General features: G+C 36.7%; 1 pseudogene; it reads left to right on the top strand.

The window, feature by feature from the left end:
* Positions 1-7782: 7782 nt before the first annotated feature.
* The window catches only part of LOC102732105 (large ribosomal subunit protein uL2 pseudogene), a 7540-nt pseudogene continuing 1041 nt past the window's right edge, over positions 7783-14281 (top strand).

Raw genomic sequence — 14281 nt, 5'->3', positions numbered from 1 at the left:
TCACTTGTGGGCTCTTGAGCTAAATCCATCAGAATTCTTGATTGGATAAGCTACAAAAGAGTGTTAATCCATTTCCCTACATCCTGGCCAATATTAAGTGACCTTAAATAAGGTGGAAGGTTGGGGCGCCTGGGTGACTCAGTCGGTTAAGCATCAGACTCTTGATTTCGGCTCAGGTCATGATCTCAGGGTCATGGGGTCGAACCCTGCGTGGAGCCTGGCATGGAGCCACTCAAGGAGTCTGCTTGGGATTCTCGCACTCTGCCTCTGCCCCTCCCCCCATGCTTATGCTGTCTTGCGTGCTCTTTAAGGAAAAAAAAAAAACTTAGGGGCGCCTGGGTGGCATAGTCGGTCAAGCACCCGACTCCTAGTTTCGGCTTGGGTCCTGATCTCAGGATCATGGGATCGAGCCCCATGTTAGGCTCAGCGCTCATTGCAGAGTCTGCTTGGGGTTCTCTCTCCTTCTCCCTCTGACCCTCCCACTTGTGTGCACACTCTCTCTCTCTCTCAAGATAAATAAATCTTTAAAAAAAAAGAAAAAAAACTTTAAAAAATAAGGTGGAAGGTAAAACATTCAAAAAATAATTTTAAAACACACTTTCTTTGTTATACAGATGTGGGTAAGTAAATTTTAACCCAAATATAAAACAAACAATATTATTAGCATCCCTCAATCTCTTTTCCAGTCTCCTGACGTTTCCCCTCTCCCCTGGCATGCTAATTAAGGCACCAGACATCTATGTCCTGAACCTTTACAACTCTAACAATCACATCAAAAAAAAGCAAAACTCACAGGATATAATCCGAAAGTAACTATTTTTGTTTCCCTATCCACCTAAATCTGCTCCATGGAGCTAGGTCTCTTTTCTCTAAGTGAAAAACTTGAGTATGACTTTTCTGGTAACTGTTACGTGGTATGAGGTCCTAATCAGTAATTCAAATGTCTAGTTTCTTGTTAGAGTCAAGCTCTTGGCTTAATTTAGTCCCCCTCCCTTTTCCTCAGCTCAGTCCTCCTGCAGAGAGAGAAGCCATTAGTAGGGAAGGGGCTATGGTCAGCCATTTCCCTATTTATCCCACAGGTGCTATGCCCTCTCCTCCTTACACACATGGCTATCCTCTCCAACGATGGGGCACAGAGAGGAAGAAAAAGTAAACTGGGCAGGGAAGTCCCCATACTGACCGGTACCCAGCAGATGTTTTCAGATTACTCTCGCTCATGAGTATTTCTAGTTCCTTAGAGACCCCCTCCATTGCTGGGGACCTCTCTCCTGCAGGTTTCTTAATGTGGGTGATGCACTCTCCTCACTCCCAAACATTCTGCAGTATTTCTGGTTTCTCTGTTTGCTCATGCAAATGGCCCTGTTAGTTGGGACCTAAGAACATGGCAAGAAAAAATCTGCACTGTTTTAAGCCACCATATCTGTGGTAACTTGTTACAGCGGCCATACAGCAGTTACAGGAACCTATTATACTGAGTCAGTTGGGGCTGGCTTTCCTGCTCTGACATTCGCTGGTTGCAAGTCTTCCAGAACGACAGAAGAGTAGGTAAAATCATTTTGTGGCTTCAAACCACTGCAACTTCTGAAAACTTTCACATGATAATAGGAATTGGTTGTCATCAAATTAATATGACTAGATACTCTTAGAATCAAGTGACACTATAAAGAAAAGTTAGACAAATCCAAAATATTGGACATTCTATAAGACAATTGCCTGGTCTCTTTAAAACGTCAGTATCGTTATTTTAAATTTTTTAAACCTTTCTAAATTATAATATTCTAAACAGCAACCAAAAGTAATGTGTTAAATTTGAACTTGAGGGAAATTTGGGAAATGTAAATATGGACTGGTTATAAGATAAAATTAAGGAAGTACTGTTAATTTTCTTAGGGGCAATAATACAGTTATGTAAGAGAATGTCCTCATTTTAGGGGATGTGACTCTACTCTTTAGGGGTAAATGGTCACAGTATCTGCAATTTTAAAATGTTTCACCAAAAAAAGATATATATTTAAATATGTGGCAAAATATTATTTAATCTGCATGGTGGTATAGAATAATTTACTGCACAATTTTTCTGAATGTTTAGAAACTTTGTAATGAAAAGCTGGGAATTTATTTTTTAGAACTGTTTATAAATGTTTGTTGAACTATTGCTCAGAAACTTTACATTTTGGCTTAAAATGTCCTTTGTGTATAGAACATTCTAAAATTATTTGTAGGAACTCAGAGTTGTGGCTAGGATATGGCAAGATAAGTACTATCATATGTAAAGTAGTTTAAATGAGTTTCCAGTTAGAAAGCTGATGGGAAAAAAAGTGATGCCACTCTATGAATCAGTGGAAAATTACTGCCCTCTAATTGAAGAAAGTAACCTGGTAGAATGGGGATTTTTGGTCTCAACAGGTCAGAGATTTTCATTTCTTGCTTTTGCCAAGAGAAGGGATAAAAATGAAACTCTGAAAATAAGAAATGGAAACTTATGGACAAGTTAAAAAAAAAAAAAACACAAAAATTATTCCCTAAACCCCAACATCCTAGAACCAGTAGCAGAGGGAAACTGCAATAAATTTGTGTTATCCAATTTAACTGGTCTCAGAACTGTGCCAGCCATTTCCCACTGACATATTACTATAAAACGACATCAGAGGGAATTAATATCATTCTAGTCAGTCTAGAGATAAGAAAAGAATTAGTTAGCAGTACAATGAAAAACACTTCTATGTAGTTTGCCTCTTAGACTTTTTAAAAAAATGATTGATCAAAATTTCCTATTTGTATTAAAGCAATACTTAAAGTTTTTATTAAAATACTCAAATGAGGGTTAAAGGGCTGCCTTCCCCTCGGCTAAGTCATGATCCCGGCCTCCTAGTATCAGAGTCCCATATCCAGCTCTCCCTACTCAGTGGAGAGTCGGCTTCTCCCTCTCCCTCTCCTGCTCTCTCATGTGCGCACTCTCTCTCAAATAAATGACTAAAATCTTTAAAAAAAAAAAAAAAGAAAAGGTCTTTCCTTAAAAAAAATACTCAAATGATGTTAGTTTTTATTTGAAAAATATACAGCTAAAATCTACAATGAAATCTGAGCAGAAAATTAAAATTTGAGCTTGTGGATAGCATAACCAAGATATCTCCTGCCACCTACTGGAGAATGACTGAATTACAGGAAAAGCCTAGAGGTAGGGGAGATTATCAATCTCTAGTTTAAAGTACAGAAAATCCTTTCTGATGGCTAATATTCCATTGTATATATGTACCACATCTTCTTTGTCCATTCATCTGTTGAAGGGCATCTCAGTTCCTTCCACAGTTTGGCTATTGTGGACATTGCTGCTATGAACACTGGGGTACATGTGTCCATTCTTTTTACTACATCTGTATCTTTGGGGCAAATACCTAGTAGTGCAATCACTGGGTCATAGCGTAGCTCTATTTTTAACATCTTGGAACCTCCATACTGTTTCCCAGAGTGGCTGTACCAGCTTGCATTCCCACCAACAGTGTAAGAAGGTTCCCCTTTCTCCACAACCTCGCCAACACTTGTTTTTTCCTGTCTTATTAATTTTGGCCATTCTAGCTGGTGTAAGGTGGTATCTCAGGATGAATACCCACCATTTGCATCGACATGGATGGAACTGGAGGGGATTATGCTAAGCAAAATAAGTCAAGCAGAGAAAGACAATTACCATATGGTTTCACTCATATGTGGAACATTAGGAATAGTGCGAAGGACCACAGGGGAAGGGAGAGAAAACTGAATGGGAAGAAATCAGAGAGGCAGACAAACCATAAGAGACTCTGGACTCCAGGAAACAAATGGAGGGTTACAGAAGGGAGAGGGGTGGGAGGTTGGGGTGACCAGGTGATGGGTATTAAGGAGGGCATGTACTGGTATGAGCACTAGGTGTTATACACAACTAATGAATCATTGAACACTACAACAAAAACTTACAATGTACTATATGCTGGCTAACTGAACATAATAAAAATAATAAAAATAAAGTACAGAAACTCCTTCTAAATTTTCCATTTCTGAATCTGTTTCTTCTATTGATGTACACAAAAAAATTTAACTTCTCCCATTCTGATTACCAAATACACCCAGTTTACCGCACATTCTGAACACAATGGGCTATGTACTCAAATAGTTTGCTTTTCTGCCATCCCTCACTGTCTTTGACCAGGCTTTGCTGAATCTTTTTTTCCCACCCCTAAACAACATTTTGGGCAGAATTTATGTCTTTCCAGTCACTTTTATTTATTAAAAATTCTACTATTAGTAAAATTTGAATTTCAAATCCAGTTTAATGATCACACCTTCTCCTCATCCCATCAGCAGGCCAACTTTGGCTTGAGAGACTCAGAATGAGAAATGGCTATGGTCTGTTCTTTCACTCCTACCCCTCTCCCTCTTCTTGGTCTGGAAAGGTGAAAAGGAATAAGTGTCTCTAACTTATCTGGCCACTCTTATCATCCTCTCTTGGCTGCCTTTACTCTTCTGGCTAGACTGATTGTCAGTGCCCAATAAGTGGGTAGTATATACCAATAGCATATACAGTCATCAGCTGTTCTCAGGCCATTGTCTTTACCCCTGCCTAGGTAAAGAGGAGTCAGAAATTTAAGAGAGCTGGTGGTTCATTCAAGTTCATACCACCCATAGAGTGAGGCTGAGTCCCCAGGTCTCCCAACTTGTTGGTACCACTGCCCTTTTTAAATAGTCTTTGTGATAAGTACAATCTGACTACAGGGGCACCTAGGTGGCCTAGTCGGTTAAGCATCTGACTCTTGATTTCGGCACAGGTCATGATCTCAGGGTCATGAAATCAAGCCCCCCATAGGATTCTACACTCTGCTTGGAATTCTCTCTCTCTCCCTCTCCCTCTGCTCCTCCCTCCTGCATGCTCTAAAATAAATAAATAAATAAATAAATAAATAAATAAATAAATAAATAAATAAAATCTTTTTTAAAATCTGACTGGGTGGCTCAGTCAGTTAAGCGTCTGCCTTCGGCTCGGGTCATGATCCCAGCGTCCTGGGATCGAGCCCCACTTCGGGCTCCCTGCTCAGCGGGGAGCCTGCTTCTCCCTCTCCCCCTGCCTGCCTGTCTGCCTACTTGTGCTCTCTCTCTCCCTCTGTCAAATGAATAAATAAAATCTTTTAAAAAAATAAAATAAAATAAAATAAAATCTGACTACATGAGTAAAGATAATAGGAAAGATATGTTACTTTAAATGACCATAGATTATTTCTTAGCTCTGATATTTAAAAACAAACCTAAACACTATTAGCTTAAACAATTAATATGAAAAATATTAATTCAATAATGTATGTCATTAATGTATACCATTAGTAATGAACCAATATATCATTTTAGAAAGATTAAAAATGAAAACGTAAAGAAAAACTCATAGCTCTAAATACCTTTCCCCACTAAAAGGAACCAGGACTCTTTAGAAAAATGGTTTATTCCAGGTCTGTGGAAGGAAATATACAAGATGAATCTATGACATCTTTTTGTGACAAAACAAAGAAGCTATCAAAGACTACTGACATTCTATCAAAAAGATGTAAGAGCCAACTCGAAGGGGCTCCCAATAGCCTCAGGTGGCACAACATAAGCACCAATAAAAAGACAGTGACTTTAATTGATTGAAACATTTCAAGTACATAAAAATGCATGAGTTCATAACACCCTTCCAAATCCCCCCCCCAAAATGTGTGGGGAAAAAAACTTTAATTATTACTAATGGAAGTTTCTAGGGTATCAAATAATTATCTATTAACTGATAAATTAAGTGAAAGAATCAAGCATTTAGCTTGACTTTTCCTATATGAACTAACTGAATTTTAGGGTAATCTAATCTAGTTGATGATGAAAAATTCTTTATAGAAAAATTTAGTTATCAATGTATAATAATGCATTATGTAATCATCAGTATAAGTATATAAATATATCAAAACTAATTAAATTGTATACTTCAAATACATAGATTTTATTATACATCAATTATACCTCAATAAAGCTATCAAAAAATAAATAGAACCACAATAACCAAAGATAACAAAAGGAATGACAGGAAAGTCATTTTGCTACACCTAATAAAATAACAGGTCAAGGGTACAACATCAGTGGATGCTAAAACTATTACACAAAAGGTTGATAGTCAGGTTTATAATGGAGTATCAGGCTTACTCACCTAAACCCAGTGAATAATATCTGTATCACTGAAGTGGAATATTACATGTTTCATGATCTATTGCAATGGGAAGTAGATTGCATTCCCATGAAGTATTACTGCATAAAACATTAAACCTGAATCTAATCAAGCCTGAGTTGTAACTAGCAATTTATAGAAAACATGGCATATAAAAAAATAGGTTAAATGACAATATGAGGAAGCAAGCAGCCAAATCCAAGATATGTAACATCATATGAGATAAATGACGTGGTTTCTCCAATAAATCATTGGAGAAAGAGAAGGATATTATTTAAAAAGAGAATTAAGATAATCTCAATGTAATAAAACTAGACATTAATGGCAAAACCAAAAATAAAAAGGCCATTTCACCTTGAAGTTAAGAAGCCTTCTATTAAACATAGCAGAGAAAGAAATTAAGAAACAAACCCATTTACAATTGTACCAAAAATAATAAAATACTTAGGAATAAACTTATCCAAGGAAGTGAAAGACCTGTACTCTGAAAATCATAAAACACTGATGAAGGAAAATGAAGAAGGATACAAACAAATGGAAAGATACACCATGCTCACCGATTGGAAGAGCTAATATTGTTAAAATGTCCATACTACCCAAAGCAGTCTACAGATTTAATGCAACATTTTTCACAGAACTAGAACAAAGAATAATAAAATTTGTATGGAAACACAAGAGACCCCAAACAGCCAAAGCAATCTTGAGAAAGAAGAACAAAGCTGGGTGTATCACACTCCCAGATCTCACGATATACTACAAAGCTGTCATCACCAAAAACTCATGGTCCTGGCACAACAACAGACACACAGACCAATAGAACAGAACAGAGAGCCCAGAAATAAACTCACACTCATGGTCAATTAATCTATGACAAAAGGAGGCAAGACTATACACAATAAGGAAAAGATGGTCTCTTCAACAAATGGTGCTGGGAAAACTGGAGAGCTACATGCAAAAGAATGAAACTGGATTACTTTCTTGCACCATACACAAAAATACACTCAAATTGAACACTACATCAAAAACTAATGATATACTATACGGTGGCTAACTGAACATAATAAAAAAATAAACAAAATAAAAAATAAGATTTCTAGAAAGAAAAAAGAAGAAGAATTAAAGACCTAAGTGCAAGACCTGAAGCCATAAAATGTTCAGAAGAAAACATAGGCAGTAATTTCTTTGACATTGGCCACAGAAACATTTTTCTAGGTGTCTCCTTGGGCAAAAGAAACAAAAGCAAAATTAAACTATTGGAACCACACCAAAATAAAAAGCTTTTGCACAGCAAAGGAAACCATTAAGAAAACAAGATAGGAGAATATATTTGCAAATGATAAATCTGATAAAGGGATTAATATCCAAAGCACATAAAAGAACTTATACAACTCAACACCAAAAAAAAAAAAACATAAATAATCTGATTAAAATGAGCAGAGGACATGAATAAATACTTCTCCAAAGAAGACATCCAGACCGCCAACAGCCACATGAAAAGATGTTCAATATCACTTATCAGGGAAATGCAAATCAAAACCACAGTGAGATATTACCTTACATCTGTCAGAATGGCTAAAATCAGAAACACAAAGAATAACAAGTACTGGTGATGTGGAGAAAAAGAAACCTTTGTGCACTATTGGTGGGAATGCAAACTGTTATAGCCAATGTCGAAAACAGTATGGAGTTTCCTCAAAAAATTAAAAAGAGAATTACCATATGATCAAATAATTCCAATCCTGGGTATTTACCCACAGAAAATGAAAACACTAATTTGAAAAGATATGAAACCCTATGTTTATTGAAGCATTATTTACAATAACCAAGATAATGGAAGCAACCCAAGTGTTTATTCATAGATGAATGGATGAAGATGATGTGTTATATATATATACTCAGCCATAAAAAACGAATGAGGTCTTGCCGTTTGCAACAACATGGATGGAGCTAGAAAGTATAATGCTAAGTGAAATAACTCATTCAGAGAAAGACAAATACCATATGATTTCACTCATATGTGGAATTTAAGAAACAAATTTACAAAGAAAAAAGGAGACAAACAAAAAACTCTTAAATACAGAAAACAAACTGGTGGTTGCCAGAGGGAAGGTGGATAGGGAAAAGAGTGAAATAGATAAAGGACATCAAGAGTACACTTAATCTTGATGAGCACTATGTAATGTATAGAATTGTTGAATCATTATGTTTATACCTGAAACTAATATAACACTGTATGTTTGAAAAAAGAAAAGAAACTTTCTAGTAAACACCCTTTGGACGAAAGGAAAAATATTACTAGTTTTCCCTGAAATTACTGAGTTTGCAAAAAATAACGAGACTGAAACACTACATATTAGAATCTATGGGACCCACTTAAAAGTGATATGAGGAAAATTCATAGTCTTAAACACTTACAGTAATTAAAATTAAAGAATGAAAATAAGTGAATTAAATTCACAACTCAAAAAGCTAGAAAAATATAAACAGTAACGAAAAGAAAGGATAAGGAAGGAACTAATAAATCTAAAAGCCAAAATTAATGAGGTAAGGAACAAAAAAACTGCAAAACTAATCAAAATTCTGGTTCTCTGAAAAATTTTTAAAAATAAGGAAAAGTAATAATAAATACCAAAAGGGAAATAACCATTAAAACAGAAAATATTTTAAATCATAAGCTAATATTTTGTACCTCATTATGCAAATACATTTGAAAAGCTGGATGAAATGGATAATTTCCTACTAAAATACAGTCTATCAAAATTGACTCCAGCAGAGATAAAAAGCTTAAACTGACCAATGTCCATATTTTAAAAAATAGAGAAAGTTGTCAAAGAACTACTCATAAAAAGTACCAGGCTCAGTTTCTCTTTTTCTTTAGTCTTCATTTAAATTCCAGTTCGTTAACACAGAGTGTAATATTAGTTTCAGGTGTACAATATAGTGATTCAACACTTCCATACAGCACCCATTGCTCATCACATCAGGTGCCCTCCTTAATCCCCATCACCTGTATAACCCATTCCCCCACAACCTCCCCTCTAGTAACCATCAGTTTGTTCTCAATAGTTAAGAATCTGTTTCGGGGTGCCTGGGTGGCTCAGACGGTTAAGCGTCTGCCTTCGGCTCAGGTCATGATCCCAGGGTCCTGGGATCGAGTCCCGCATCGGGCTCCCTGCTCCTTGGGAGCCTGCTTCTCCCTCTGCTTCTCTCTCTCTCTCTCTGTCTCTCATGAATAAATAAATAAAATCTTTAAAAAAAAAAAGAATCTGTTTCTTAGTTTGCCTTTCTCTTGTTTTCCCCTATGATCAGTTGTTGTTTCTTAAATTCCACATGAGTGAAATCATATGGTATTCGTCTTTCTCTGACTTACTTCACTTAGCATAATACTCTCTAGCTCCATCCATGTCACTGCAATGGCAAGATTTCATTCTTTTATAGCTGAGTAATATTCCACTGTGTGTATGTATATACCACTGCTTTATCCATTCATCAGTCAATGGACATTTGGGCTCTTTCTATAATTTGGCTATTGCTGATGATAATGCTGCTATAAACATCAGGGTGCATGTACCCCTTTGAATTAGTATTTCTGTATCCTTTGGGTAAATACCTAGCAGTGCAATTGCTGGATCACAGGATAGTTCTGTTTTTAACTTTTTGAGGAAACTCCATACTGTTTTCCAGAGTGGCTGTTCCAATTTGCATTCACGTTCTTTTTTTAAAAAAAAGAAAATGACAGAAAAATATCATTTATGTATGTTGATGCAAAAATTCTAAAATAAAATAGTAAACAGGATCCAATGCCACATTAAGAAAATAATACACCATGTCCAATGGATTTATTCCAGGAACTACAAGAGTGGTTCATTATTAGAAAATCAATTACTAGGGCGCCTGGGTGGCTCAGTTGGTTAAGCGACTGCCTTCGGCTCAGGTCATGATCCTGGAGTCCCGGGATCGAGTCCCGCATCGGGCTCCCTGCTCAGCGGGGAGTCTGCTTCTCCCTCTGACCCTCCTCCCTCTCGTGCTCTCTGTCTCTCATTCTCTCTCTCGCAAATAAATAAATAAAAAAAAAAAAAGAAAGAAAATCAATTACTATAATTCCCCATATTAATAGATCTAAGAAGGAAAATCATATGATGATCTCCATAAAGACTGAAAAAATATTTGACAAAACTCAAAACCTATTCCTTATGTAAAAAAAAAAGCACTCGAAAACATAGGAATGTATGTAATAAAATGTATACACCTCAATCTTGAACCCAGCATCCTACAGATGACATAATTGTATATACACAAAATCTTAGAGAATCCATGGTAAAACTAACCAAATAATAAAAGAATTCTAAAGTTAGCAAGATATAAAACTAATATACACAAATCAACAGCCTTTAGATACACTAACAATAATCAGTTTCAAGATATAATTTAGGGGAAAAAAGCCCTATTTACAACAGCAACCAAAAAAAATAAATTCTAAGGTATAAACTTAACAATAAATGTGCAAAATCAACATGAGGAAAACTCTGAAACATTCTTGAAACACCCACAAATTAACTTGAACAAACGGAAAGACATTATATGTTCTTAAATATGATCATTCATATTAAAAAGATGTCTGTTCTTCCTAAGATAACTTATAAATAAGATTCTTCATAAATATACCAATAAGCTTTTTTTCTAGAACTAGAAAGCTGATACTAAAGTTCATATGGAAAAATAAACATGCAAGAATAGCTTTTTTAAAAAATGAAAAAAGAAGAGCTATAAGGGAAAAGTAGCTGTACTAGATATCAAAATATAAAACTTCTATAATTAAAGTTTGGTACTGGCACATAAATAGATCAATGTAATGGAACACAAAGTCCAGAATTAAACCTAAGTACATATGGAAATTTGGAATGTGATCAAAGTGGTATCAAAAAAGCACTGGGGCATATATAGGGTGTGAGGACAACTTGATAAGCATTTTGAAAAAGATAAAATTGGATCCATACCTCAAATCATACACAAAAATAACTCCAAATGGATAAGACGTTCTAAAAGTAAGAAATAAGATCAGGGGTGCCTGGGTGACTCAGTCAGTTAAGCGTCTGCCTTCGGCTCGGGTCGTGGTCCTGGGATCCTGGGATTGAGCCCTGCATCGTACTCTCTACTCAGCGGGGAGCCTGCTTCTCCCTCTCCCCTGGCCCTGCTCATGTTCTCTCTTGCTATCTCTCTCTCTCAAATAAATAAAATCTTTAAAAAAAAAAAAAAGAAAGAAAGAATATCATATAAATACTAGATGAAATCAATGGTAAATTCCTTTATAATTTGAATGTGGGAAAAGGCTTTTTCTGATTCAAAATCCAGATTCAGTAAAAGAAAATACTGATAAATTTGACTACAAAAACAAAATTAAAAACTCACATCACATAAGAGAATGCCAAAAGTAAAGTCAAATGACCAATCACTCACTGCAAGAAAAATATTTGCAACATATATCACAGATAATGAGTAATACCCTTATATGTAAATTATTTTTAGAAATCAAAGGAAACAAAAACCAAAAACCCAATATAAAAATGGGCAAAAAAGGGGCACCTGAGTGGCTCAGTTGGTTAAGCGACTGCCTTCGGCTCAGGTCGTGATCCTGGAGTCCTGGGGGATAGAGTCCCGCATCCGGCTCCCTGCTCAGCAGGGAGTCTGCTTCTCCCTCCGACCCTCCCCCCTCTCATGTTCTTTCTCTCCCTCTCTCTCATTCTCTCTCTCTCAAATAAATAAATAAAATCTTTTTTTAAAAATGGGCAAAAAAATATGAATACACAATTCACCATTATGTGCTGGAGGAAAAGGCTGTGAGGGTGAGCAGGCTCCTGTTGTGTTGAGCTGTGCACAGAGTTACAGAGACCACAACCCTCTCTTTTAAAAGAGGGATAAATACTAGCAAGCCAAAAGGGTTGCTTTAACTATCAGGCTGTTTTAAAACACCTCTGAGGGCCATTTAATTGACAATAATAGAATGAGTTAGAAAGTTGTCATTAGTCTAACAGCAGGGCCAGTTTTATCTATGATTAATGACAACTGAGGACTGAGGATAGCACCAAAGTGCATTTGTAATTTTGCATGTCTTTATATGTGGCTTTAAAAGTAACCAAGCAAGTATGTATGCTTACCTTTTTAAAAAAAAAAACTACTTTTATTTCTAACAATTGACTAGACTGCATTATGATCTCCTTAACAATTTATTGTTAAGTGGTTAAAATTTCAGGTCTCTTCCAACCAGGAGACCCTGTGACACTGTGATAATTCTATGATCGCTCAGTTTGGCAAGCGTAATCAACATGCCATTGGCCACTTGGTGGCAATAGACTCCTAATTGCCTACAAAGTCCTTTAAAGATATTAACAGCCTTCTGATTAATTAGAAACTAATTTATAAAGACATTTCAGGCAGGTCACAAGTTGACTTAGTTGGAAAGGTCAGCAAAATGCTTTTAAAAGGGCATTTGAAGCAAAGCAAAACAACTCCTGTCTGTCAGAAATATAGTTGTGGATATGCTCTAGAAAATTGTTAGGAAAGATCTTTGGAGGTAGAAAAGGTTGAGAGGAGGAGAAGTGCTGACATAGTAATGATAACTAAAAAGACACACTGAAAAGAGATACCATGAGTAATATTAGGAACCTACTACTGTTTAACCATTTGAACAAGCCAGTTACCTTTACAGAGCCTTAATTTCTTTCTGAGCAAGATCAAGCAAATATTTTCTGTGAAGGGTCAGATAATAAATGCTTTAAGCTTCATGGACTATATATCGTCACAACTACTCAACTCTGTCCCTGCAGCATAAACGCAGCAAATGAGAATACATAAACAAACGAGCTTTGCTCTGCTCCAATAAAACTTTATGGACACTGAAATTTTTATTTCACATAGTTTCCACGTGTCATGAAATATTATTCTTCTTTTGTTTGCAACCACTTAAGAATGTAAAAACCATTATTAGCTAGCAGGTTATTAAAAAATCAGCTGCCAGCCTGGACTTGGCTCCTGGAGCTATTGGCAATCCCTTGGCTGGATGGTCTGTCTCTCAGGTCTGGCTAGGTCTCTGTTAATTAAACTGCTATCGATTCCCTATTTAGCTAACTCTGGGGTTAAACTTCATTTACAACTTTTGGCACCCTCTTTTACAGCCTAAAGCAGTTTCTCAAGCTTTATTTACACACATACCCATTAAATAAGAATTAAAAAGACTGGGGTGCCTGGGTGGCTCAGCTGGTTAAGTGGCTGCCTTCCACTCAAGTCATGGTCTCAGGGTCCTGGGATCTAGCCCCCTATCGGGCTCCTTGCTCAGCAGGGAGCCTGCTTCTCCCTCTGCCTGACACTCCCCCTGCTTGTGCTCTCTCTCTCTCTCTCGATCGCTCTCTCTCTGTGTCAAATAAATAAACAAATCTTAAAAAAAAAAAGGAATTAAAAAGATTACCTCTCTTACGAAGCTCCTATTATTTAAAACAGTAATGTTTGGTGTTCCAAACATATATACAATCATGGGTTTTCAAACTTTACATGTCCTCCTCCTCCTCTTACCACAGAGATTCCCAGACTTGTCTTCACACATCTGAAGATCGCTGCCTTACAGATGCTTAGACTTGCAAATTCCAAGTCGGAAAGCCCTCCAAAAACCTCACTTCTCCTTTCTGCTATTAAAGAACAACAATCTTCCACGAACTCTAAATAATGGGGGCTAAACTTACCACTTACTTCGTGGAACTACCAGTTCCAGGTATGACCTCCGCTTGACTTCCTCTCAGTCCTTTCTTCCACCTGGTCAGAATCCAAAGTATGAGAGGGAATAAGAATTCCTGTATTTGTCCTTCTCCCCTGTCACCTAAGACTATGAGATCAGATATGATCAACTCGATAACCATATAACTGGTTACAATAGCTCCGAGAACAAAACTTAGGGAACCCTCAGTACGGTCAGTCTGTGCAAAACATCTTCAAACTGGGGGCGCCTGGGTGGCTCAGTCATCAAGCGTCTGACTTTGGATCAGGTCATGATCTCAGGGTCCTGGGATCTGCTCCGGG

The sequence above is a fragment of the Leptonychotes weddellii genome, chromosome 1 (assembly GCF_054177405.1).
Source record: "Leptonychotes weddellii isolate Sample4059 chromosome 1, ASM5417740v2, whole genome shotgun sequence".
NCBI lineage: Eukaryota > Metazoa > Chordata > Mammalia > Carnivora > Phocidae > Leptonychotes > Leptonychotes weddellii.
The sequence above is the reverse complement of the archived record's forward strand: the minus strand, read 5'-3'. Positions and strand labels throughout refer to the sequence as shown.